Consider the following 23,627-nt stretch of genomic DNA (forward strand, 5'->3'; position numbering starts at 1 on the left):
GCAGTAATTCACAGCCAAAGTCTCAGGTCTCATTGTGGTAAGGGCAATCTGGGTGCTGTAGAGGGAGCTGAGACCACTGCTACCATACCAAGGGATTACTGTGTTCAAAGGGTTTCACACAATACAGAAATCTGTCCTCCAGCTGATAACCAGGATTATTGAAATGCATACACACACACACTCCTTCAAGTTTCCTCCAACCACTCTTCCTCTCCACTGCAAGAGTGGCAGCAGTTTCTGAGAGCATAACCTTACTCAGCTCTATCACGATAAGAGGACTTACAGTGACACGAACACCACCCTAAAACTGTCCTTGTCTTTAGCTGTTAGCAAGTTCACACAGATTTCTGCTGTTCTTGACAAAACAGTACAGCATCAGAGATATGCAAGGACGTGTTCCAGGACCATCTACAACCTCCCTCGCTAACTCCAGGATTAGTTAAACCCAATTTCCTAGTCTACAGGTATTTTATAAATGAGCAGGTTCAAGGTCAATGGAATCTGGAGTATGTTTCCATTTCTACCCCTGAAATCTATCTTTATGTTTTTACAGAATCATTTCAAACAGGAAATGTTGCAACATTTGTTCTGTTGAAAATGTTATCTGAGCAATGCTGCTGCAAAGAATTTGCAGCTTCATTAGTTTATATTGGAACCGGACATTTAATTTCTCTGATTATAGTCGGGAACATTCTCTTTCAGCTCAGCCTCAGGGAATGATGTCTACATAATCCATTGCAGATTCGTAAATAGGTGCCAGCTAACATAACATCAATTCAAAGGCAAACATACAGTGGTCAAGAGGTAAGAATATTCTTGAGTTTAGGTACAATTGTCATTTATGAGAATTCAATGTTTTCCAGCTTCAGTGAGCTCCTGACCCTCCGAAGATTGAACAAGTGTGTGAATCTGCCTCCCTGGGAATAAAGCAACTTCTTCAGCAGAGACAAAGGCGCAAGTCACCATTAGCTGCTCTCAGCTGCAGCTAACAACACTACGGTCTTGTGTGATACACCATAACATAATTAAAATGAAAAAAATTCACCTTTGAATGTTAAGAATCTGACAAAGGACAGACCTTTAAAGTTTAACCATGTAATTACATTTTTCTCTACTTGTTTGCATTGAACAAACCTCATTTATTGAGGTCGGAGCTTGGTTATGAAATTCTGCGGCCTGTATCCTTGTATTCTCTTCATCCAAAGTAAGGGTGAAGTTTTTTGAATGTGTACTGTGTTTTTTTTTCAAATTTGTCTCAATATACATTTCAGGACCCTAATTTACTTATTTATACACTTCACACTTGGAATTCACTATCCCCCAAGGTGTATGAAAACTGTTCACAAGATATATTCAAGATTGACAGGGATATATTCTTGGACTGTTGGGGTATCAAGAGTTCTGAGAGAGGCTGACAAGAAAATGGAGCTAAGTTCAGGATCAGATCAGCCAATGATTTTACTCAGTGACAGAACATGCTCAAAGGCCACAAAGCTAATTCCTGCTCCTGCTATTTATATCATCCCGTTCCAGTTCCATTGCAAAGGATCACTTGGAGTGCTGTACGCCAGAGAAATAAATGGGACTGAAAAGTTTCTCCTGTGCCCCATCACTGCCGCGCACTTGAATGTCCACATGGCATAGTACCCTCTGAAATTATTCAATGATTCAATTTAATATCAGAGAATGTATACAGCGTACAACCTGAAATCCTTATTCTTTGCAGACATCTTCAAAACAGGAAAAAATATTTTCACTAGATTTGTTGCTTTAGAATCATGATAGATATTCACATAACAATGGTTGAATTGTGAACATTCCATTAATCCCTGATGTTACTTGGGTCTTGGACTTCAACAATGAGATTGCTTTTCCATGTTATAATGTTGGAATAAAAATAGCAATTTAATCTTCTATGCTGACAATGCAGTAAATGCAGGGTCCCTAAAAATGGATGTTAGGAGAAATTTTCAGTGAGCTCTTATTTAAAAGCTTTTGGGAAAGGGAAAATTAAAAAGTTTAATTCTGGCAGCACAGAGCATCATCTTACATCATAATGACTATATATTTTCATTCGGCTGAATTACAACAGATGTCTACCCTCAAAAAAACTGCATAAAATTTCCCTTCCAATTGTCTGTCATTTGCTTGTGAAGGTTTGCAGGTTAGAAGTAGCTCCACACCACTAATTTTGGCATCAAAATTGTGGTGGGATTCAGTGAAATCTTCATCTTCAGAAAATAGGGTTGATGAGTTTTTCCATATAATGCTGAAACTTGATGTCATTTCAGCGTTCCCTATTGATGAGTTGCAACACAGCTGTTTGCACAGTAAACAAAAGGTGCGATCTTTGCAGGCAGCTCTTAAAAGTTCATAATGAATGCAGCAAAAATGGGAGGGAGGTGTGAGAGTGTTCAAGGAGAGTGAGAGGAACTTGGGTAGTCTGAGGAAAGGACTATGCTTCAGGAGACAACTGCATTCTGCAGAGGGTCCATTACTCAATACAAGCCACTGAATATTTCAATCCTGACCCCAAGTACTATTCCTTGTGACCTTGTGGGTTATCCTCAGTGTAACGCAGAAAGGCTGAATTTGGGTGAGATTGGCGAGAATGAGGAGAGCAAAAAATGGGATTGATGTCAGAATAACATCAACAGGAGGTATTCAATGACAATTTCTTTTACACTGCCCACTGAACTTAAAACATAGAGCATAACAGCACAGTACTGGCCCTTTGGCCAGATGCTGTGTCAACCTTTTAACCTACTCGAAGATCAAACTAACCCTTCCCTCCTACATAGCCCCTCTATATTTCTATCTGAGAGTTTCTAAGATGCTCCAATTGAAGTGAAAACTTCTTTGCACCACAATCTTAACCAGTCTGATATACCCATTTACAATACTGGCTAGTTTTCATTATTAAATTGCTGTCAGTGTTAAGGTGCTTTAACTGGGACACAATCTCCATTCATCACAGAACTGAAATAGGAAATACAACAAATAAGATCCATAAACTGAATTACATGAACCATTCTCAGACTTTTTTCAGGATGAGGAGCCCACATCATGGGACCTTAAATTAAGATAAAGAATAGTTATAAATTCCAGATTCAAGAATTCAGATTGTAGGCATGTTAAAGGGGAAAAAAAACATTTGTAGAAGCTAAAAATTGTTCTGCTTTAATATGCTGTTTCAATTGAAAGCAACAATAATTCATCTTAAGTTAGTTCACCCATCCAGAATGTCTCCCCATTGCATCATCTGTCTTTGAGTGCTTTGGCACACATTGGTGCCAATGTACTGTATGGAATTACTGTAATCCTATTTGTCAATCAGTTTCTACAAAAATGAACTTCCAAGTTCCTAGCTCTGTTAGCAATTATGTTTCTGTAAGATAATCTCTCATACTTCATTTCAAAGTCAAAATAAGCAAATTTCCTCCATTGTTTCTCTTGACTCATGTGTTTTTAATCAGAGATCAACTTTGTGGTACACAGATTCGTATGGTTAAAACAAACAAAGAGCTGATGGTTTCATGTTTTGCCTAAAATCTCCAAATCCTTCCTCTTCCTAGTTTTTTTATGGCCCTGTTTAATTTATGCCCCTGTTCGCCCTAGGATTTGGAGTCTTTACACTAGCAGCTCCAGAATGAAAGTGAAGGACCATTAAAAAGATAATCAGACATCTGGAAATCATTAGAATATTATATAATTAATTTATTGTCTCATGCAAGACACAAATGTAAAATAATCGTAGGTTGGGAAAGGGAAAGGGAATGTTACAGCAGAGGAACAGGCCCTTCAGTCACAACATTTGTGTCGACCACAATGTCAAACTACTCTAAACATACCTGTGTGCACACTGTCTGTATCCCTCTACTCCCTGCCTGATCAAGTGCTTGCCTAAATACTTCTGAAATACCAATGTCATGTCCGTTCCCACCAATACCCCTGGCATCTATCACTCTCTGTGTAAATAAGCTTAGCCCACACATCTCCTTTAAACTTTCTCCCTCTCAAAGTCATGCCTTCCAGCAGTATTTGACATTGAAAAAGACTACCTACCCTCTCCACTTTATGCACCTCTATCAGGTCTGCCCTTAAACTCCAACACTCGACAGAAAATAATCTAACTTTTCCAATCTCTCCTGAAAGGGACGTTTAGGATCCTGGATAGTGGCACAGGTGGTAGCGCAGGGTCAAACAAATAATGCAGAGTTTGATGTAATATAGACATGCTATATCACCCCTGACTAATATGTTTCAGAACAGCCTTTGTTAAAATCGATTTGACCGGGGGGGGGGGGCACAAGGAGGCAGTGTCAAAATTCAAAGCGCTGGGAAAATATTTACAGGAACAGAGCAGTCTGAGATAATGCTTATGAGAAATTGGACAAAGAACCATTAAAAACATTAACTGTGAGCATGAATACATTGTTCTTTGAAATAAGTTTATGTTAAAGTGCAATTACCATGGATGGAATCCTGGAGTAGAAATTTGTTTTTGGAAATGCATGTTTAATGTGCAGTATAACAGTGAATATGTATGAAAGAGTTTCTGAAAATCAGTTACATTTGGCTAAAACGGAACTGAATTTTAAAAGAAGAGTTCAATAAGTACACGTTTGACAAATAGGCCAAACTTTTCTGCTGCTTTTTCATTGCAAAATAAGGCTTATATTTCAACATCAAAATAAGGGAATATCACAGAATATAAAGTAACATGGTCCTTTTCGAGCATTATTTTATTAGGAAGCAGTTCATTAGGAATGCAGAACATTTTGCTGACAATCTTTGAAATCTTCCATTGGTAAATTTTGCTTAATAAACAAAACAAAATCTTATTAGAAAATGACACATCAGGTTATCAGGGCTGCAGGAACTGGGAGTACACAACAGCCTTCTTATAGTTCAAGGATATTCATTCCATGAAGTCAGGCATTTTTCCAAAATGACAGCTATATCAGGTCAACTTCTTAGGCATCCTGTTAATGAGTTTCCTCATTTATTTTCCTTGTGAATTAAGCAACCTTTGACATTAGAAAGCTCTCTGGTCCACTAAAATAAACTGGAAACATTCCTCATGAACTATTTTTCTCAGCAAATTATCAGGGGCCTTAGAATTGGAATCCTCTAAACTGCAAAAAGAAAAAAAATGCATAAATCTTGGAATGGTTGAATACAATTTCAGTTGCCAATTTTCTCCAGGAATAATAGAACAAATTACATAGGCTGGAGCATAAATTCTTTTAGTCTCCGTTTCACATAGTCGTATTTTGAGTCTGTTTTCAGTAGTGCAGTTTCTGTAACATTGTAAATGAAATCAAATGTATGTTGTTTGCCTAAACTTCAACACCTAGTGGTTCCAGATATCAAATCAGTGAATCAGTGATACACATGAGCATTGACTCAAGATGGGCTCCAACTGCATATAAAAACTTGGATCATTTTGGGATGGCACAACAGATGGTTTCATTGAAATTGCATGCATGGTTTTTATTAGACAATAACGATTTGTAATTTGCTCTGGCTTCTGATTGTGCTCTTAGTCCATTAGTAATTGAGGAAAGCTGCTTCCTACTCAGTCACAGAACACTTAGCTTGAGAGGGGAGATATGTGACTGAAACAAAATTGTAAGTACATAATTACAAATCCTGGCATTCTGTACATTAATTATTTTTTCAGCAAGTTACAATAAATGGAGTTTTACTGATAGCAAATCTTTTTATAAAATAAATCAGCAGTAATTAATTGTTTTATGGTCTTAAGACAGGTATAGTGTTGAAAAGTTCCTGTTACATCCACTCAAGGGAGGAGGTGATGGATGTGGTGTGACAGGGCATGCCGGGCTAAAAGGCATTACCTTCCTCTCAAACTGACAGTGTGAGATCAGGAACTGCTATGTGCTTTTTCTTACAGAAAGACTGGCTTTATTGAAGCACAGATGTCTTAATCAAGCTTTTTGTTATTATTAATAGTGCATCCATCTAATTAAGTCCATCAATTTTAAGTCTAATTCAGTTACACTAAATATACAAGAGAATAACTTGTCAATACCATTGTTGAACCCCCCCCCCCGCCCACTGTTGTGCATTGGAACAGTACAAGCTTCTCTATTTATGCTTATGATGTCTACTTATCCAGTTTTTTCTTAAAGACATTCACGCTCTATGCTTCAATTCCTCGATCACTTAGAACAGCCTTGATGGGCCGAATTTCCATTCTGTTCAGTTGTATACGTCTACAGTAGATGTTAACCCTAGATACAGATGAGCATTCTTTGAACTTACTTACCTATGCCAATAATTTCAATGATTTCAGTATCTTTACAGTACTCCATTGTGTCTCATATTTGCCAAGTAGTGTATTGTATCTATTTTCTAATCTAATGCATTACCTTACACATAATAACACCCACCAAAATTTCCCATTTACTTGCCTGTTTCTAAAAGACTTGCAACTTTATGACATTCTTCATGACATCACCTTGCCTCAAAACATTTTGCAACCAATCAGTTTTGTTTCTTGAAACGTGACATCTCTTTTGTGTAAGAAACATAGTCGCCAATGTATATTCGGCAAGTCACACAATAATCTTCTTTTGGAAGTTGGTTGAATAACTCTCCCATTTTTTAAAAATAATACCACAGCATCTTTTATATCACCTGAGATATTATTTAACATCTTGTCAGAAGATCACAGATACAGTACAAGAGATTCTGTAAATGCTGGAAATCCTGATGAAGGGTCTCCACCCAAAATGGCAACTGTTTATTCCCCTCTGCAGATGCTGCCTGTCTTGCTAAATTCCTCCAGTATTTTGTGTATGTTCCCCTGGAAGATGGCATTATAGACGTGTACTATGCCCGCAGTACCACAGTGCTGTGCCAGCCTACATCTCTGTGTTCAACTCTCTGGAGTGGCAATTAAGCCCAAACCTCCAACTCTACGAGAATACTGTCCACCTAGTCACAATATTGCATATGCTTCTTGCATTGTATTCCACTGAACCTAAGTACCAGAATTGATCAAAGCTGGACAAGGCAGCAGGAAGTAGCTATGCTGGGGACTATGAATTGCGTGGCTTTAACAGACACCAATGTTGATATATCTTGAATGTGACCCCGATGTTATGCAGCAGGTTGGCACTCCTAGAATCAGGAGTTCACTACTGCCTAGCCCATTGTATTTTAAGAGGTAATCACATCCTGTTTAATTTAGGTGATTTCCAACACTAATATTATCAGCCACTAAATATTTATAAATCTTGGTGATGTGAAATTGAAAGAGTGTGCAATATTTCAAAAAGCTAGAGCTGAAATAGAGATATGGCATCTTGAAAAATATAGCCTGGAAAAGGTCCTGCCTCTGAACGTGTTTAATCCCAGATACTAATTTATAATTTCTCCATAACCTCATTCATCTCCAGGTGTTCCATATTTCATCAGAAGGTTATTCTATGTAGTTGAAGCATAAAATCCTTGCCCTAGTATTTTTACCAAACCAGGAATGACAGTGTTTTCTGATTAGTTTCTGCAAGTCTCCTGGGCACAAGTTTGACAAACAATAAGAAACGGACAACCAATTGTCTATCCTTTCACCCAGCGTTTTTCCTACTTGCTTACAATACCTGAACTTGAACTTTCAGTGATTCATTTGCAAGAACACAAAGATAACTCACCCTATAATAGCTTGCCATTTAAAAAAAAATACTACTTCCTTACTTCTTCCACCAATGTTCATGGCCTCACATACCATACTTCTATCAATCTCTTTGACTCTGTACCATCAGACAGGAGGTACCATAGCATTAGGACAAGGACTGTAATGGTGGGGAACAGCTTCTTCCTCCAGGCCATTAAGAATACTGAGCTCCCTACCACCAGCCGGCTCTCACCACGTATGAAGCACCAATAGCATTAATATTGTTTACTTTATAATGTCATAAATGCACTTTATTATTTGTTAATGTATGCTAAAAAATGCATGTTATTATTTATTTATTTGTGTCAATATTACTTTATGGGCTGTGTATGAGGTTTATGTTCTGTGTTGTACACCTTGGTCAGGAGGAACATTTTTTCATTTGGCAGTATATGTATATATGGTCGAAATGATAACAAATTTGAATATGCCCCTGAACTCTCTCTGCATGTTCTTCATAACACACACCATCAAACAGATTGATATCATCAGCAAGCTTGCACAGTATATACTAGAAATTATCCCTCATCCAAATCACTACGACAGTCCCCACACTGATTCTGGCACCACCCACTTAGTCACAGCCTCCCAACCTTACAATGATCTTACAAGCTTTCTATGCATTAACCAGTCTATCTATAGATTTCTTCCAAACCCATATGCTCCAATTTTGTTTCATAACCAATGTGCCACCTTATCAAGATCTTCTGAAAGTCCAATCACACAGTTTTCCTCTTATTCTCTATTTACAGCCCAAAAAGCTCTAAGAGATTTGACTCCAATTTCTCTCATAGCCCTTGGCCATAGAAATCGATGCCTTAGCTCATTACATCCATGGTGGGCTTTTTACCTAAGTACACTAAACACATTTGCCCACATTAGATTGGGTGCTTTCTGTGCTCTACATAGACAAGTTCCTCTCCGTTTGTCTAGTAAATGCAGCAAATGTATTTTATTCCACCACCTTTCCTGGCAGCGAGTTCCAAGTATCAAGTACTCTCTACACAAAAAAACTTTCCCATCAGATCCACTTTAAAATTCCTTCCTCTCACCTTAAACCTATGCCAACCAGTTTTAAACATCTCAACAATGAGAAACAAATGCAAGCTATTTACACTATCTATGCCTATCATAATTTTTAACTCTATCAGGTCACACCTTAGCATTTCTCACCCCAGAGATAACAAACCCAGCTTTTCGAATCTTTCCCCATAACTAACGTTCTCCAATCCAGGCAACATCTAGATGAATCTCTGAATTTTCTCCACCACAAATTACATCTTTGCTATAATTAAGTGACCTGAACTGCACACAATACTCCAGGTACAGTATACCCAGTATGTTGTGTCTACAGAACCTTCAGATTTCTTATTCGATCACTCTGATACTCTGTCTTCCTTTTTCTTATCAGTTCCTTCATTCACCTTTGCAGAATTCTAACAGTTTCCTAACCCTTGATCTCATTATTTTTATGAGCAACATTATAAGCCTTTTGACTTTAGTTTATACTACCTTTAACTTCTCAATAGCCACACTCAGTTCTGTTTCCCAAAGGGGTATATATTCGCTATGAACTATGTATCAATTCATTAAATGTTAATCACTGTTTATTTGCTGGCATAGCATTTCATGCAGTTTCCTTATCTACTGCAACCAAACTTGTCCCATTTGTTTATATAATGATTTAAATATAGAGCTGCGTATATGCTCCAAAGTCCACACACCTGCTAGGCACTGTGCCCAAAAATGCTAAAAATTGTTTCTCAAATTCCTACTCTCATTGTATAGAACCTCCCATCTCACAAGCTCACCAATATGCAAAAGTCCCTTAACTTTAAGATATGGTCTTGATAAAATACTGACCTTCAAACCTTTACAGCTCTTCAGTGGAGTATGGCCCATGAAACTAACACAGCACTTCAAGAGAATTCAGCCTCTCAATCTAAAATAGATGCTCAAATTAACACAGACCCTCATTTTAACAGAACTCAATGAAAACTATAAAAGCCCTTCACATTTTAAAGCCACTATAATGAATATATCTTCCAATCTGTTATTACATCTCAATCTGCCTTGCTTCACTTTCTATAGAAAGACAGATCAGCTGCAATTAATAAGCTTTCCCCACCCTAGTACAGCTCTTCAACTGTTAAGACCAAAATGAAATCCAGATCCATGGAGGTTAAAAAAAAACGTACCATCACAAATCTTGTTTTTTTTTCTCATATATGGAATATTGTTCTGGCAGATGCCTTTAGTACAATTCTTTGATGGCATGGAAACAGAGGGAATGATTTCACTGTTTTGAAAATCAAGAGCAGAAATCACTAATGTATGTGTTCGAACCTGTTCCTCATATACATACACCTGTCGTCGCCCCACACCCTATTATTCCCACAGTCACAACTACATTTTGCAATCTACTGGTTTACTTATCTCCAGGTTTTGTGCTACTGCTAGGCAACAAGGCTGAGCATCCATGAGCATCAATAAAAAGGCCCTAAGATAGTAGATTTTGTAACCCTGCACAGCTGGTAGAAGTGCTACCTCACATCTCCAACAATCCAGGTTCAATCTTCCACTCTGGTGCTGTTGAAATGGAATTTATATATTCTTCTACAATCACATGGGTTTCTCAAGGTTTTCCAGTTTCTTACACAAAACAACGATGTCTGCTTTGGTCAGTTGATTAGCCAGAGTAATTGCACCAACTGTAGAGGGGAGTGGTAGAATCTCTTTCCTCTGGGAATGGTGAGAATGTGAAACTCAGAGATGTGTGGTGGAAGTTTTCCCAGTTCAGTTATAGAAGGTGTAGTTAAGGATCTCACACTCCTACCTCTACTACCTACTAGACAGAGTTCCTCTGCTAGGCACATGCTCTCCTTACTTGCACATACAGAGGTATCTTTCACCGACACTGGGTCAGCAACCCTTTGTACCAGCAGCACTATGAATATTATCACCACTTAGACCTCAGTGTTATAGAAAGGTGCTCATCACCAATTTTAAAAGGGAAATTTAGGAATGAACAATGAAAGCTAGCTGTGCCAATAGGACACACATACCATACATCAGAAGTAATACAATGGGGGTTATGCTTATCGAGTTGGATAAAGAACGATAGAATATCATCACTAAGTGCTTATTTGGCTGACTAGCCTGTTTTTATGCTGTGTTTTCAATGTACTAAAGATTGTAAGCAACATAAACCCAACCTAAACCAGCTGTTTTCTCATAATGTAACTCCACAGTCCAAGTAGTATCTTCCTTCAGACTGAATATGTGAGAATATTTTCAATGTGCAAAGCAGTTACATAGACAGAGGTATCTATTTAGATGAAAAATTATCCACTTCAATAAAGAATAGCCATTTCTGATCATATTTCTTTGTGTTCTTAGTAAATATTACAAATGCTGTTCATTTCTTTGCCTATAAACGTCTGCAAGAGAAGCAGCATCCATCAAAGACCCTCACCACCCAGGCCAAGCTCTTTTCTCCCTGCTGCCATCAGGTAGAAGGTACAAGTGTCTCAGGACTCACACCACCAGCTTCAAGAACAGTTACTACCCTTCAACCATCAGGTTCTTGAACAAAAGGGGATAACTACACTCATTCTATTTCTGGTGTTCCCACAACCGATAGTCTTACTTTTTGGACTCTTTATCTTGTTACTTCATGCTCTTGTTATTTAGAAACCATAGAAAAACTACAGCACAGAAACAGGCCTTTTGGCCCTTCCTGGCTGTGCTGAACCATTTTCTGCCTAGTCCCACTGACCTGCACACGGACCATATCCCTCCATACACCTCCCATCCATATATCTGTCCAATTTATTCTTAAATGTTAAAAAAGAACCTGCATTTACCACCTCGTCTGGCAGCTCATTCCACACTCCCACCGCTCTCTGTGTGAAGAAGCCCCCTCCCAAGTTCCCTTTAAACTTTTCCCCCCTCACCCTTAACCCATGTCCTCTGGTTTTTTTCTCCCCTTGCGTCAGTGGAAAAAGCCTGCTTGCATTCACTCTATCTATACCCATCATAATTTTATATACCTCTATCAAATCTCCCCTCATTCTTCTATGCTCCAGGGAATAAAGACCTAACCTATTCAAACTTTCTCTGTAACTGAGTTTCTCAAGAACCGGCAACATCCTTGTAAACCTTCTCTGCACTCTCTCAACCTTATTAATATCCTTCCTGTAATTTGGTGACCAAAACTGAACACAATACTCGAGATTCAGCCTCACCAATGCCTTATACAACCTCATCATAATATTCCAGCTCTTATACTCAGTACTTTGATTAATAAAGGTCAACGTACCAAAAGCTCTCTTTACAACCCTATCTACCTGTGACGCCACTTTTAGGGAATTTTATATCTGTATTCCCAGATCCCTCTGTTCTACTGCACTCCTCAGTGCCTTACCATTTACCCTGTATATTCTACCTTGGTTTGTCCTTCCAAAGTGCAATACCTCACACTTGTCTGTATTAAATTCCATCTGCCATTTTTCAGCACATTTTTCCAGCTGGTTCAAGTTCCTCTGCAAGCTTTGAAAACCTTCCTCACTGTCTACTACATCTCTAATCTTTGTATCATCAGCAAATTTGCTGATCCAATTTACCACATTATCATCCAGATTTATTTCTATTTATTTATATTTGAATTTTCACAGTTCGTTGTTCATTGTTTACAGTTTCTGTTCTATAAATTTGCTAAGTATGCCCGCAGAAAAAAGAATCTAACAAATAGAAGTTAATCTAACAAAGATCTTAATACCACTGTGTAGAGCTCCTTTATCACAACTTTATTCTGCAATACGTAAATTTAATTAACTGCAAAGAAATGCCTCTCAATCCTATAAGGGGCCTGAGAGAAACTGGGCAAGACTTCAGAGGAAGATTCTAGAATTAAAGCCAATTGTTCCTATATAGTTTACCAATTTACAGATTATATGCAGGTCTGTTTACAAAGGGCACAACTTTATTGGTCTCTTATGCATTCTGTAAAATGTGACTCTGTAAATGAACTAAGTTGAAGCATCTTAAGGATTCAGCAGCTATAACGTGCAAAGTAAGTAAAATCTGCTATATTTAATGAGTAGCTCAGACAAGAAGCTTCCCCAGAGAAAACAAGGAAAAACAGTGAACAAGAAACCAGACACACTCTTGCACAACTCCAACTGCCACCTACAAAGTGTTGCAGTAAGCTATGAATAGTTATCTGCATCTGACAGAGAAAAAATGGAATTAAAATATACAGTGTGCTGTTGGTTAATCAAGATTCTTCCTCCATTAAATCAATGGTAAGAGAAAAGAATGTAGTTTGCGATGAAGTGAGATGTTATCAGATATCAGACATGTTCTAAAATATTCAGGGCAAGTGTTAGGCCTTAAGATCGAAGGAAAACTAAACAATTCTCATAAATCGAATATGAGCTCTAGCTTTACACTGCAAATGAGGGAGATTTTTAATTCCCAGTGAAGGAAATGTACTACTCTGAAGCTTCATCACAGAAAGCCACAACAGAAGAATAAATAAATAAGGCTTGATATACTCCAGATAAAATATTTCAAATCTTAAAACAGAACAGAGAAATGCTGTAACAAAAACATCAAGTTATATCACGTAACATTCCAGAAACAGAATCAGGTTTAATATCACCAGTATAGGTTGTGAAATTTGTTGACTTTACTCCAGCGGTACAATGCAATACATAATAACATTTGTAAGTTAAATAAGTAGTGGAAAAATATAGAAATAAAAAAGCAGCGAGGTAGTGTTCATGGGTTCAATGTCCATTCAGAAATATGATGGCAGAGAGAAAAAAAACTGTTCCTGAATCACTGAGTGTGTGCCTTCAGGCTTCTATATCTCCTTCTGTAGCAGAGAGAAGAGGGCATGATCTGGCTGATGGGGTTCCCTAATGATGGATGCCACATTTTTGAGAATTTTTATCATTCCAAGACATAAATTACTGAAATATTGATAGAAACTTATGAAGTATTGAAAACTTTCATAGAAATCTTTATGGGTCAGGTCATGCTTGAACCAACTCTTCACCTTCCCACCCAGACTATCCCGTGGTTGCACCTACCTGCTGCAGGATCAATGATATAGGAGGTAGTCACTCCACAGGCCCGCTCTCAACCAGATTGGGCCAGGTGCATTGATCAGGACTCCAAAAAATTCAAAGACATTAAAGAACAGTTTAAATGGTCAAATAATACAACAAAACTAGTTAAAGTATTTAAGATTCTTTAAAATGATTTAAGAAAACACAATATGTTTAACTTAACTCACCTTTTTACCTAATATTGGAAAATTCCATTTAAATGAATGGAGCTATTGCGTGAAAGCTAATCAAGGTGAATGCAAAGCTAACTGATCAAATGCAAATAACATCTGGCCCCTCACCACTGAATACAGCGGCTGAGTGGGAGGTCACATACAGTCGTTTCTGACTGCCAGCACATCTCCATCTTCTGTGTTGAAGTACACAGATGTGAAGTGGAAGATGTGCTGAGTATTGGAAAGTAGCTCCCCACTGAACCAGTGCCTACATCTAAGCTTCCTGCAGCTCAACAATACTGATTATTAATTCAATCTAAGATGCTTGACCATCAACAATCTTGAAGGAAAGAGATTATGTGAGATCACAAACTTAAAAATGACAGAACAGAATTGCTTTGAGCTTGCTACATGCCTGTTGATATATTGCTATTACCAGTAAATGTGCTGTAATCCATAGTCCTGGGGCCATATTTTTAAACCAAGGTCAGTGGCAATGTTTTTCCAACCTCTTCCCTTTCCCCTTGATTTTCAGTCATACATCACCTTCAACTCAAAAAAAAAAGGAAATCCCCAAAATCTGCCTGTCAGTTGGTACATGAGAGCCTCTGATGATTCCCACTCCAATTCCCTTTCAAACTAGATCTACTTGTCACCATCCTATAGCAGTCCCTATATTCTTTGATAAGTCAGAATAGAACTGCTAAATGGTGCCTTTTCTATGTGACAGAATCCAGAAAGTTTGAAATGGAAGCACAAGGAGCCCAGGAACAAGAATATGTAGATAGTAAAGAAGTGACCATCACATGGCATGAGAAACCATACCTCAGTACTCAATCATGACATGCCCTAGAACACCAGCCTTTCGCCACTGAATTATAAAAAGATGTCAACAATAACAGGATGTAACACTCAAGACCTGTCCACTTGTCCAATCCATTCCAAAAAGGTACTTGTGTCTCCTACCCTTCCTCATCATAATCTATTAGCATAACTTTTATTCCCATTGCCATCCTATAATTAACTAACTTTATTTTAGATGTATCCAAATGATCCCTCCAGTTGCTTTGCTCCCATTAGTAGGGATTCCACGATCTATCAATCATTGTTAAGCAAACTGATCTCCAGTTCTCTTTCAGCTTCCCTTTTCATTTTCCTATTCTCTTTGATAATGTGCAGATGTAGTCTAAATTAAGCAAACATTTTACCCTTTTCGGGTCTGATTAGCTAAGTTAAGATAGAACTTTTCTTATTTTAAGTGTGGTTAGATCATATTTACCTAAAATTCTCATCTTTGTTTTCAATCTCCACCATGTTCCCACACTTCTGATCTTTGTAACCACATCTGGCCCACAATTAGCAGAGTCCTGTGCTTCTGAATTTCTGCCCTAATTACTATTGATCAATTTTAATTGTTCCACTAGGCCTCCAAATTCTGGAATTCCTTTTCAAGTGTTGCTATCTCTACCTCTTACCTTTTAAGTATAGAGTATTAAAACCCACCTCTTTGGTCAAATGTTTGATCCATCTGTCTGAAAACTTAATTACTTTAAATAATATAATGTTAAACCCCTCTGGTCCTGTTACTGTATTGACGAGATATAAATGCAACTTTTCACCACTGTGATTGGGAAAAAATTGAGATAAGTTGCAATATGGTGTTGGGTTGAGGGGGAGAGTGGCAAACCTGTAAATAGTAGGCAGAACTTGGCCATTGGGAGGACTCTTTCTGCACTTGATCCCTGGGATTTGTTCATTAAATCTCCCTTCTATTGATCCATTAGTTTCCACTGCTGGGAAACCCCATCAACAATCAATTAGGCTCCCAAATGTTAAGGGTAGCATGATTCAGTAGAAAATATATTCAAGATCATCACAGAATCCAGTCCCCAACTACACACATAGTTAGCCATAAACAGCATGTGTGTAAAGAATGAAAATCTCCCCCAATCTTTCTTCAGGTCTGATGTATCAATGTATATTAAAAGTAACTTATTATTTCTTTGTTCAATTGAACTGAAGAGATTTTGCCCTTGTTCGATGACAATATGACTATCCAAATTCTGATTGTCAATTAGTTAGCAGAAATTGGCTTACATCGTCAGATCAAAGACGTTTTAGCAAAATATTGGATATCTTGGATATTAACAATTAATTTCTGGCCATTCATGTACAATTTCTACCCACTAAAATAGAAGTAATTTCCTCATCAACTAACTCCTTTACAATAACAGAATCAACTTCCCCTCTTTTCAGTTTGGTGACTTCTGCTTTGCTCTGACATTTTTTTTTTGTTTACTATATTCTGCAAACACTAATTTTGTTTCCAGTGACCAAACCTGCAAAACAGAGGCACTAACAAAGTAGAAGGATAAAGCTTTCCCAAAACTGAGGAAGAAAGTCCCTGGTGAAAAACGCTACTTGGTATTTGTCTCCAAATCACAAGTGTCCTGCCAAATTGTCCTGTTTTGGACAACAATCAGAATGACATGAAACTGATAGCTGATTAGTTCCAATGACTTTGGTGCCAAAGAATGCCCCTACACAGCCTAACTTCTGGTGCTGCAAAGGGGAATTTGGGGTTTACAGACAGCCAAACAAAAACTTCATGAGAAAACTACCTGACAAACAATAAATTCTTGCTTCTAAATGCCTTAATGCCAATTTTCAATATTGTGACCAACTCCCTGATTGTGGTTATGAAAGAGAAAATGAATATAACAGTGTCAGATTTAAAGAGTCAGTTATTAAACTAGCAAAAATAAATGCTGTCAGGTATAAGCACGCTCATCAATATTTTCAAACTTGGACCATTTTTACAGAAAAACCTATGCACTAGAGGTTTACAGAAAAGATGATGTGCTATCAGTTCACAATAATACAATAATATTATGTTATTGATCCAGCAATCAGAGGCTTGGATAAATGCTGCAGAGATACAAGTTTAAATGTCATCATGGAAGCTAGGGATTTTAAAGTTAGCTCATAGTGAAGCTGAAATAAAATTGAATTTTCAAAAAATATAGCTTGTCTTTGGTAAGGAGCCAAGAGATACTTGCACTTAAAAGTTTACTCACGATGAATAAAATCTATTGTGAATTATCAATGATGAAGCACTAAAATCTGTTGGATATCATCTTCTATGCCCTTTATGTTAGTCTGAACATCAAACAAATCAAAACTTGCACTTTCTTATTGTACAAGTTCAAGACTTAAGCTATTTGCTCCTCCATAATACTTAAGTGCAACTACATATTTCTCCAATTTTCTTCATCCATCAGAAGTAAATACAAAATAACTTAGACCTCTGATTTTATATAAGCAATTAAATAAGGGAAAATATTCAAATTGAAGACAAATCTTCATTAGACATGTAATTCTGCTCTTCACTACTGCATGTGCCAAGCAATGCACTGACTTCCAGATAAACTACTTTTGTCAGCACTGTTTCTCTACATCCTCAGACATAGCAATGATGAATTAGCTTTAGAGTGAAGAAAGGATAGTGAATTGTAATTTCATTCACATACTGAAATATCTGATTGTCCATGTATTTACAAAAAATACTAAAAAATTTATCAGGGACCATATTTTAATCAGCTTTTTGCCATATGAGTAGCTTGTATATTTGTCACATTTGTGGAGAAAATAATATTAATTTTTAAAACTCAGAACAATATCATTAAGGGTGGTGAGTGAAGATATTCTGTTTCAATCTCAGTATATTATTTCAACCATGTTTTTCCTCATCTTTCCTCATGGAATATTTAATTCACTGAACATAATTAAGCTTCTGTTCCAGGCACTGGTATTTAATTACAGGAAAATTTTGCCCTGGTTTTTATTTTTTTACTCAAGCTGAATTCAGATAAAAAAAAAAGTCCTGGACATGAAATTGTAATTCTGTTCTCTCTCCTCTAAACCTGCCTGATCTATGGAAAATTACCAGCACTTTCTGGTTTTATCTCAGGTTTCCAATACCTGCCCTATTTTACTTCTGGGTTCAAGCTGTCAAAGTAATCCATGTCTTTCAACAACTCCATTACAATAGATTTACTAAACATATACCAAAGTTTCCCAACTAAAAGCAAAATATGCAAGATGGAAAGTACCGGAAATCCAGAAGTATCAAACATGAAAATTCAATCACAAAATTCTTATTGTATTTAATAGGATTAGGGGAGTATTAAATAGATCCGAGGATTACTTTTGGTATTTTATGCTACATAATAGTATAACACTGGGCTGCAATCCAATTTATTATATGGTTATCTTGTACAGCTAAGCATAAGCATTTACTTTGCAAACCTAAGCTTGTGACAACTGTTGTTTGATTGGTACATATTGACAAAGTTCTTAACTTCACTGTTATTTGCAGTAGATTTTCTGCCTATTTATAACTGAGAAGATAGTATTGCAAGACTATAATTATAATATTATTGTCAAAAAATTAAATATTATTTTTAGTCACAATGCCGTAACCCTTCATTGAAATCCTTTAAGAAGAGCTCTGGTAAGCAATTTATAAACATTATCTGATTTATTTTACTAAAACATTTAGGAGAGGACGCTTACTGAGCTAAAATTATTACAATTCCTTGCAGACAACAGAAAAAAAACTTCAAGGAATTAAACAGTTCAAGCAAAAAGACAAAAATGCCTTTACACTAATTGTTCATGGCAGGCTAATAAATCTAGTTTCACATATAGCAATTCCACAGGTTATGCAAAGGATTGTTCATTTTATACAATTCTTGAATCCTTGTATATTTTATTTGCAAATCTTGCCACAACACTGAAAAGGTAATTCTTTGAGAAGGTATTTGTGATTTGGAGCAAAGCCATTTAAGCATGCTTTAAATCTGTGGGTCATAACATACCTCAGAAGGTCTTATGAGTTTACTTTCCCGGAATTGTTTCTTCTTATTTAGGGTCTCATCAGCTTTTACTGAAGTTGATACCTGACAGTCTGCTCTAGAATGCAAAATTATACTTCACTTTCAGCTGAATTACATTTTTATTATGTTAAGGGAGAGGAATGTAGATAACCATAAAGAGAATACATCATTATCTTTTACATGTCTATTGAATGTCTATTGTTCTGCTAACCATTCCGAGAACCTGTAATTCAGGCCATCGTGTATGAAGAACATCAGAGATAGATAATAAAGTTAATGTTAAATTCCACACATACCTTTCTGACAAATGGTCACAATAACAGAAACTCATTTGTTATCCGCAGATGCCAACTGGGCTACCTGTTTCTCTCTAGTGAAGCTGCTTGACTGGCTGAGTATTCCAATATTTTATTTAGCAGGAAGGAGTGGAAGAGAGGGAGTAAAGGAGTTGCTTCAGATTTCCTGCAGCATCTCAGATTTGTAATGCAAGTTGTTTGTAAATTTCCAGAATTTAGTTTAAAATCTCCAGCATTTACATTTGTTTTCCTGTTACATCATGTAAGCTCCCCACTCAATCAACAAAAAATTTCTTTTAAATCAAGGGACCAATGCTTCTGAATGGAAAGGGGCTAATTAAACTAATGAGCTGCTAAATATAAAGTGCAGCACTCCAGGTGAGATCACAATAAAGAAAATAGCTTGGGAAGGAAAGGCATTGTGGAAAGTTTGTATCCAGTGTAGGGGAAAGTAATTTCAGATACACCTGCTCTTGTGCCTGCCCAAAAATCAGTAGCTCAAGTGTCTATAGGGAGCAGTAAGACTTCAACAACATCATTCCATTCTGATAATCAAATGATTTGATTTAAACCCACTAATACACAAAGTGTTGTGCATGAAACCAATAATATTGCTGACTATATATTGGGTGCAGGCAGAATTTTAAGGAATGCAAATATATAGCATCCTCTAAGGTCTAATCTTGTAATTCACAGATAATGGCAATAAAAATTCTCAAAATTAAACTTATTTGCTATTATGTTTTATTTTATTATTTGTAGCCAATTGAATCTTGTGTACAGAAGGTACTGTAGATTTGAGAACACTTTTACAATTACCAGGGTTACACACCCAAAATATTGGAGGAACTCAACAGATCAGGTAGCACCTAAGGAGAGGAATTAACAGTCAACATTTCAGGCCAAGACCACTCATCAGGACTGGTGAAGAGTCCTGATGAAGGCTCTCAGCCCAAAACGCCGACTGTTAATTCCTCCCCTTGGGTGCTGCCTGATCTGCTGAGCTCTTCTGGCATTTTGTTGTGCTAGTCTTCCAGCACCTGCAGAATCTCTTATGTTTACGATTTGCCATTACCCATCTGCTCCACCATGAACTGTGGTGGATAGTTAGATGCTTCTACAATGGTTAATACAAACACAAGTGTCTGGCCTGGGTCAACAAGTTTAGTTTTTAAGCACAAATATTTTATCCAATTTATGCAAACTTATTTATTGCTCAGAACACTTTTCCACCAGCAAGCATACAGCTCTGTTTGTTGGCAGGTTAATTAATTTACAAAAGCCATTGCCTTCCTATTCACCTGATCTGTCAACTTGAAGAGATGATTATGCATAAGCATAAATGGTATCTTGTGGGATCTATCCAATGAAGGATTAACCATGTCCTTGCAACGAAGCTTAAATGCCATTACTGTGGAATACACTGACATCTTATTATGTGAAAGCTATTTATGAAGCAAACATTTGCAGCCCTCTTAGTAAAGAATCAAAAGCCATCTTGACCACATTATAATTTGCAGCAAGCTTCAGTTCTGCAATTGTGAAAATATTTGACAAAGAAGCCACCACATGGTCTCTAAGGTGGGAAGTTGCACACTTTTACAACAATTTCACATTCTGTACTCCATTCTGCACTGCTGTGAAGTAAGACAAAACACTACACATGATAATGTAAGGTGCTCATTGTAATACATCAGCCTATTCTCCTTCTGTATGGAAATTCAACAAAGAATATCAGTACAGTGTAAAATAATACTCTAAATAATTTAGGTAACTACTTATTGGAATCTTCACAAGATGCTATAGCACTAAATGTCAGAATTGTCACAGGGAAACTACACTGTTTCTTAAAAGAATTTAGGCAAATAATTCAATTCCAGATATTTCTCTAAGCCTTGCAAGATTGGAAAAGGAAGCTCATACCAGGTGAATTACACATCAATTTACTGAAAGTTAGACTGAATGTTTGAAGTTTAAAAGATCAGTATTATAATGATATTTTTCTCCAATACAAAATAATAGCACAGTTTGCTCTGCAAAAATACCATATCAGCAGTGAACCATAACACTGCGGATCATATTGAATACAATCATTGTGTTCACCTTCTCTTTGCAAAGCACAATGAATGTCAGTGAAACAAGATTTTTTTAAACAATAACAATTGTTTCCAGGGCAATATAGCAGTTTGGAAAATGGTGTTGCCTTGTGTCTAGCCTTAAACCGATTTGAGATTAATAAAATGCCTCGATCTGCCGAAGGACGAAGGTGGGTGAAATACACAGGAGTGGAACTTCTCCATTTCCAGTGTGTGTTTTTTTCAGTCTAGCCATTTTGGTGCTGCATTGAAAAAATGAAGCAAATATTGTTGTTTTAATATTATTTCCACATATAGATAAAAAAATATTGCAGAATCAAGCGTGAGCATTGCTTCAAAATGGTTTCAAACATTTGTTGCATTTACAATATTGTTGCAGCCAAACCTTTCCCCTAAAGCACCCTGGAATTTCCAGTTAGTGCCAAACTGCATCCCCAGGCTTGCCTGTCCTGAAGGTTTGTGGTTTAACATTTCTTTTCTGTTGATCACTCTTACAGGCTTCTTTCAGCTCATTAGAAGTGTAGACCACAGAGAAATGTTTCTAGAATTACAAAATAAAAAGACAGAGACGACAAAACTATGAAGTGTAGGTAAATGGTGCATCATCAGGTACATAGGTGGGAGCATGGAATTTATTCCGGCAAGGATTCCCATTGTCCTCCTGACTGGACAGAAATGACAGAATGATTTATGGAGATATCTTCGTTCCCCACCCTATGGTGAAGCGCATGCGTCAGGGGAAACAAAGGAAGCAAATTGCCATATACGTTGAATCCACTGCAGTCCCTTACGAAAACTGCACGCCCTAATCATGTTGAAAATGTATTATAATCGAATTGTACTGTATGATGCAAAATTTTCACGGAGGAGTGAAGAGGGTGAGGGGTTAGCTCACAAATCCCTAACATTTCGATAATAATTCTATATGTGGAGATTAATGGTATTACAATATGCATTTTCTCAAGAACAGATAATCTGTGCACTCTCTCCCACGGGCAGCAAACCAGTGCATCAGTACAACGATTCCAGATGCGTTCGACCTAAAAGATGCCAATCAGTTACAGTAAATTCCTTCATAACAATCATAAGATTTATTAAACCACAGGTTTCATCAAAACAATAGAGTCGTTTCCTCAACGATAAATCCCTTATTTGTGCGCGTGTTCGCCACTGGAATTGCTGTACATTTATTCGGTTTGAATTTAAGGATACAAGATTGCATTTATATGATTCTGGCAACGTGAAATAATGGCCTTTAAAATATTACCCGGTCCAGATGTTGGGAATCAACTGTTGTTTAATACGCCCGTCAATGATTTTCACACCATGAAACTATAAAATGATCAATGCATTACAGCTGTCGTCCTTTTTTTCTACCGTGAGATGAGTAATAAAACACACACGATAGTGGGTTCCTCATATTCGCCAAACGTTAAGTCATTGAAGACTTGTTGACTTATATCTTTGCAGATCATTTCACAAAATCTTAACAAAGCTTTGCACAGGAAAAAATAAAGGACATTGTCTATGAAAGGATTCGGTGGAGTGAACTGACACATAATCCATTCACACATCGCAACCCATAGTCAATAAAACGCACCCACTTCCCCCCTCATCGCAGTGGCTGCAGTCCTCTGTTTCCACAAATAATTCAAGACGTCCTTCTGTTTTAGATCTCTCCTGTGGACCAAACCCTTTAAATGTTTAGAACAAATGCAAGGCCACGGTACATTTCTATGCGGAGAGGCGCCGAATCAGTGTCTTACCGTTATTCCGATCGCCCTTTCTCCTGCTGCCCGGTCCTACGCTGGACTTCGCCTGCGCTGCTAGTGTCTGACTGTGAAATGGGGAGGAGTGGGGGATTTACGCGACACTCCTCCGCCGCTGCTGCATTTCGCCTGAGAGTGTGGGCAGGAGCGACTAAACCTTAGCCCATTTGTAAAATAATATCCGAGATGGCGCTGTGAACACAATTGGACACTGGGGCCGGCATCACGTGCCTTTTTTTCCTCCAAATTCCGACTTAAAATAAATTGCCAGCTTTGAAGTATTTTAATCAATCGTTTAATTATAGACTTTTGCGAGTTTCAATAAATTCATCCTCTTATTTATTTTACAAATTCGACGAAATTCTTGAAATTTCACACAAATATGTTCCATGTAATTATTTTTTGTAAGCAAACGTGCCCATGCAGTATATCAAAATAAAACGTATGTTATTTCAAGGACATATTTTCTTAACTATATCTTTCTCCCAATAGTTGTGGGTTTTGCTTCGTGGGAACATGGGTGCAGAGGTTGGTGTGGGGGTAATTACAGGCAGGCTAGCGAAGGGTCCTC

General features: G+C 37.3%; 1 protein-coding gene across 2 annotated transcripts in view; it reads right to left on the reverse strand.

Annotated features, from left to right (window-relative positions):
• Positions 1-23,627, reverse strand: part of LOC140212490 (uncharacterized) — a 58,112-nt gene that overhangs the window by 33,972 nt on the left and 513 nt on the right. Inside the window, exon 1 of one of the 2 annotated variants that reach the window (XM_072283359.1) lies at positions 23,054-23,218. The exons of the other annotated variant lie outside the window; for it this stretch is intronic. The gene's annotated coding sequence lies outside the window, so the exon portion shown is untranslated. Of the gene's footprint in view, positions 1-23,053; positions 23,219-23,627 lie in introns of those variants that run through there. 2 annotated transcript variants of the gene reach the window in all.

This window comes from Mobula birostris, chromosome 19, assembly GCF_030028105.1.
Source record: "Mobula birostris isolate sMobBir1 chromosome 19, sMobBir1.hap1, whole genome shotgun sequence".
NCBI lineage: Eukaryota > Metazoa > Chordata > Chondrichthyes > Myliobatiformes > Myliobatidae > Mobula > Mobula birostris.